This window comes from Micromys minutus (assembly GCF_963924665.1).
Source record: "Micromys minutus genome assembly, chromosome: 22".
Taxonomy (NCBI): domain Eukaryota; kingdom Metazoa; phylum Chordata; class Mammalia; order Rodentia; family Muridae; genus Micromys; species Micromys minutus.
In genome coordinates this window covers 43754465-43760464 of record NC_137957.1, presented here as the reverse complement: position 1 = coordinate 43760464, position 6000 = coordinate 43754465, and positions in this window count along the sequence as shown.

The following is a 6000-nucleotide window of genomic DNA, read 5'->3' as shown; positions in this document are numbered from 1 at the left end:
GGAAAGATTTTCGTATTAACCATTTCTATTTCTAAATGGGTGTTTTTTTTTTTTTTTGTTTTGTTTTGTTTTGTTTTGTGTTTTTACATAATCTTGGCTGAAATAAAGAAGCTGTGGGATCTAGGCTTTGGATTGTGTAAATGAGCCCACTAGTCCCCACACTTTTCAGCAAGATAAGGCTGGAATTACATTTACAGAAGAGCCTGCCTATCTCTCTAGCAATCCGGCTCCTATGCTGGCCCCTTGGTAACAGCCTGGCAAATCCGCAGAAAGAATGCAACTATACGGTTTGTGTATGGACTGGGAAGTTAGTATGGCTTCCAATCGCCTAGCAGGTCATTAATCATAGGCCAAGATAGGCCATCACAGCAGCCCAGAGTAAAAGCACCCTGTATAATGCCTGCGACATCATGTGTAACATGCAGCTTTTGGCAGCACAGATATGGAGGGGGAGAGGGAAGGGGGAAAAACCATTCCCCTTTTAGGAAAGAAAACTTCTACTTATCTTTGATTTGCATTCAGCCCTCCCTCAATAGTCCTTAAGCCTGTTATTTAATTCATTTTGGTGCCAGGGTTCATCACAAAGCAAAAACCTATGCAGTCTGTGACCTTCAAACCCCCTGTCTTTTCTTGTCAGTTCTATGTCATTTGTGCAGTTGAACTCCACCAATTTGAAATGCTGACCTCTTCCGTAGACAACCGTATTCTCCTTCGGTGAAAGAAAAAGCCCTGGGCCGACAAACCACTCAAGCGGGAGATGGCAAGAAAAGAGAAAAGTGGTTGACTCGTAAATCAATTTCCACAGCCCACCCAAAACCCACACACACATTGAATTTGTATAATTTAAAAAAAAAAAATTGCTGAATGGGTTGATGAAGAGGAGGCCTCCAAGAACAAATAAAAAAATATGAATTGGAGGTGGGAATTCTGTCCCCAGCCAGCAACAACAGCATGGGGGCCCTCGCCTTTACACCTGGGCTCTCTGGGGTTGTTTGAAAAGAAAACGTTGAACATAAAATGCAGAAGAAAGTTTCTTGTCCCAGCCAAAGAGAACAAAAGGGAAGTGTTCGCAGGGAACCAGAAAAATAGGACTGGAGTCATCGAGCCTAAGAGTTGGTAGTATGCGGCTTGGGTTTGTGTACGACCCAGGTCATAGGTAAGTGTTGTGAAGACAACACTTGTATTTCCTACTGCTAACCTAACCTTGAGAACACAAACAAGTATTTCCTACTGCTATGCCTTAACTCCTGCCTGCTTAAACTGTAGAGCTTTGCTGGACATGTGCAGATTTATGTAACTATTTTTTATAACCCCATCACTCTTCAGTTAAGTTTTTCCCATCACTGGGACTTACCGATTGTATGCACTGCCATTTTATTAAAATCTACATGCACTGAAAGTCACCCGAGTGTGTGTCTGCACTAGATACCAAGAATGTAAAATGCTGTCCCTTCCCTAGATGTCTAACAACTCAGTGTTCAAATAAAATATAAAAGCCCCCTCTTACATGGAAAAAGTCATGAGAATAGAAATGAATCTTTCCCTTAGCACATGAATCTGTTTCCCTTGAGTTTGCTTTCTCCCATCCTTTTATTCTTACTGTTAGGCTGGTTTCAATCGAGAAGACAATTTCCAACTGAGACTGAATTTCGCTATCTGTTCCCTGGACCTCCCGACTCTAAAGAGTTAAAAAGAATGGGTCTCTTCTTGTGCTGTGGAAATTGTGTTTCCCCATTATGAGGCACAGTCTAATGAACTCTTTTATTTCAGTTACTTTCAAGATTCATGCAACACTGCTAGACAATTAATGAGGATTCACAAACTGTTATAGCTGAATAAGATAAAGTGTCATGGAGTTTCTGGCTCCTTTTCTTAAGGGGCATTGTTCTCCAAGCTACAAAATGCTCATTGTAAACTCCTGGTGGTCACTATGAACTCTCTCTCTCTCTCTCTCTCTCTCTCTCTCTCTCTCTCTCTCTCTCTCTCTCTCTCACTTACTCACACACACACACACACACACACACACACACACAATCAAATAAAAGTGATTCTAGAAGTTTGTCTGAATTTGAAACAAAGTTCAAAGTTGCTTTGCTTTGACCATTTCTTCCTCCTTGAGCAAAACAAAGAATTAACTAGAAAGGCGTTAGGCTATACAGTGAAAAGAGATACACATAACAACAAAAATATGCACATATTAAGGGCAATGTGATTAATTTGTCTAAATGGAATTAAGGAAGACTTCAGAGAGAAAATGCTGTTTGAGGCACCAGATCTGTAAAAAGAATATCTACATAAAAAGATACAAAGAGGTAGAAAAGCAGGATGTTTGTTATTTCCTGGGCGAAAGGTCTGTCAAAATGACTGGAGATTATGGGGAAAGCTCCATCTAGAAGCTACGCCTTCAAAGCCCTTCTTGACTGTTCTTTGGGATGGGTGTTCCATGGGCTACAGCATCATATTTGTGAGCTTTACCCTGACCCATGTAGCATGCTCTCAGGTTCATGGTAAGAATTTTCAGTCATAGACTGAGTAAAGCAGAAGCTATCATGGCCAACAAGAAACTATGAAAGTATCTAAACCAAGAGGTACGATATGGTCCCACTCTGGTGGCACTCATGTAGTCTCTATATTATTCTAAAAATATTCTGGTAGCCACAGTGTGAAAGGCAGATAGATGGAAGAAAGACAAGAATGAGGAGACATAGTAAGATGAAAAGTGTCTGATACAAGCGATGACTTTCTGAACAAAAACAGAAGTAGTGGATTCAGAGGACAGGAGCTGAATGTAAAGAACCTGAAAATGCCCAGAATCAAAGAAGTAATTAGTTGCTTGATTATACACACACACACACACACACACACACACACACACACATATATATATTACACAATATGCAACATACAACATATAACATACAACATACAATATAATATATAATATGATGTATGGTATGTGATATATAATTAAGATATGACATATGTTATATGATTGCTTTATGATATATAGTATATTATAAATATATTATATAAACATATATAATATATGTAAATATATTACATATTATATATATTATATATTATACACACATATATATAGATATAGATATAAAATCCAAGGAAAAAATATATAAAATTTGGGTATACAATCCAAGGAGAAATAAATAACAACAAAACATACGCATGTATCATGGAGAATATCATCTACTTTTCTGGGTTTAAAATCATATGCTAATAATATGTCCTTCAAATTGCAGGTGTCATTACTGACAAATGTCTCTAAATATGAAGACTAATGCCAATAATTATTAACCGAGGTATGACTGTAGTAAAGAACTTCAGTATTTTCTCTGCTTTCTAGAGATTTGTGACATCAGACAAAAAGCCTTTGGAGTTAACGACATCCACTGGAGAATGAACAAAGAAAATGTCAGATGACCTGTGTTTCTGGCTGAAAGTGTTGCATGAATGGAGTGTACAAGACTGGAAGGCAAATTGAGCATTATTCTTGCAACATTCATTATTCTTGCAATATTCATTATTCTTGCAATTTTTATTGAGAGCCAGGGAGCTATTAGTGAGTGTTCGTTTAAGACCTCTAGGAACACTAGAATGAGATAATAAGAAAATTATTGGTGTTTACTGAAGATGCCAGCCCAGCATCTGTATAACCCTCCTTGGATATTAGCAGAGCCTAGGTATCCATTTTCCCAGCCTCCTTTACATCTATGCTGCCACCAGCAAGGACATCCAGCCCTGCCTGCGCAGGAACATGACAGTAAGTAGGACAAAGAAGGCAGGAGAACCTGTTGGAATCACAGTACCATTCAGGGCTATGGCAACCATCCAGTCCAGCTAGCAACATCATTAACATCTAGTGCCTGGTCCTGGGGTTAGTATTGGTTCAATCCTTTTTATCCAAAGACAAGTGACAGCAGAGACTATAACCAGATCTGTCTAGTCTGGGCAATAGTTAGTTTGGGCTGCCTTAAAGCCTCATTTTCAAGGCCTATATTTCATCACTGGATTTAATATTTAAAATAATTCTATAATGTAGCCAAAGTTCTTTCTCCTTTAAAGGCCTAAGTTTCTCTTTCTTGTGATTAAGTTTGTATGTTTCATTTTCCTTGTTTGTACATCAGTTTTACTTCATAAATAAAATCATTTCGCACTCATCGTCTTCCCCCTCCTCCTTCCCCTCCTCCTCTCCCTCCTCCTCCCCCTCCTACCCCTCCTCTTCCCCCTCCTCTTTCCCCTCCCCCTACTCCTTTTCTTCTTTTGACAGTTCTGTGAAGTATATTTATATGTCCCCTCAACAGGTGAAGAAGAAACAGGGGCTGTGTGAGGCTAAGGAACCTCTTCAGGTCAACACCAGGTTTTTTTTAATAAAAATAGAAAATGTGATTCTTCTATGCCAAGCAGGCAGAGGACTTTTTATTAACATCCTGCTCATTGGTTTTCTTATGAATTAAACAAATCACTAATTTTCAGAGCCAACAGAGGCAAGAGTGCTGCTAATCCTTACCAGCGTCATCTTTTCTGGTCTTTTTTATTCCTGTCCAGGTGGCTTTATTTTTTCATTTGAAAATGTCATCGCTGCCACGTCATTAGCAATGTGCTGCTACCTGACAGTAGGAAGGCTCATCCCCAAGCCATATGGCCGAATTGAATCTACATGGTCACGGTGTAATCCCGTTGAAATGGTTTCCCTTTGCAATCAAAACCGAATTTCACACTCTACCAAGATGGGGACAGCTCTTGTCTTCCCAGGAGTAATATAGATCTCCCCAGGCAGCCAAGGCCAATGAAAATGGCTTTCTTCTCCTGGCTAGCAGCATGTGGGGGCAGGGCTGGGAGGTCAACCTGAATGGGAAGAATCTTGGAGGAGGGGAGGAAACACTAGGGAAATCAGAATCCAAAGAAATTCTCTCCACCCAGCTTCTATGGATGACCACCAAGGATGGTCAACCCAAGTAACTTGGCGAAATCAATTTATGGAATATATATGAAATGTTTTGGGGGAGAGGTGGATTTTCTAAATGACTCGAAGCTGCCATTTCTAGAGTTAATTATATACCCACACAGGAAGGTGGAGATGACTAAGTTGCCCATATGCTGATCTTCTATCCAAACCATCTGGTTGTCCAAAAGCCTTGTAAATGTTAAGCAAACCTCTCCTCCCATTTATCCCAATGCATTCCATTCTAGTCATGTGAGCAAATGTGACCTCAAAGTCAGTGTCTCTAGTGTAGTAAGACAAGCAGAATCAGAGAATGAGGTAGCTCTTTTGCTTGGTTAGCACACTTGTCATGGCGATTTGGTATTTGATTGTATGTTAAGATTTTTGTGTCACATAAGGACATCCTCATACAAGTATGTAGTGTACATTGAGCATCTGTGCTTTTTTTTTTCAATAAGCAAACACCAGTTGGCAACATTGTTTAAAGACTGGCAACATGCAATGGTTTTGCATGCAAGTTGATACAGTGCTGACAGAGCCCTAATTGAGTCAACCTTTTTGAATCCCAGAGGAGAAAATAAATTCAGTTCCCTCCAACAATGCAGCTTTCCTTCTATAGTTTTGTCCCGAGGATGGAATGAAATTGGTTATAAAAGTTTCCATTGGTTCATGCGTAGGGCAGAGCAAAATAGGAAGAGAAAGAAGTTTCTACAAAAATAAATGAGGGGTGGGGAGGGCTAAGATATCACCCCCATCCCATCACCATTGAACCTCTCATTATAGAAAACAAAATGTTTATAAATACTTGACCACGAGAATTTGACTTTCTCCCTTACCATACCAAATGTGGGGGACGGGATCAGGGGAGTATTTTGGACTGCAGCTTTTGGACAGAATCTGGGAAAGCATTTGTGTATCTAATAATGAATCTAGTAAGCATGTAAAAGTGATGGGCATAATGTTATTTTTTTTAAACAGGCAGATGTTGGCTGTTCTCATGCAATAAGGGCTTTGTCTTCTTTGTACTCATGTATCATTAA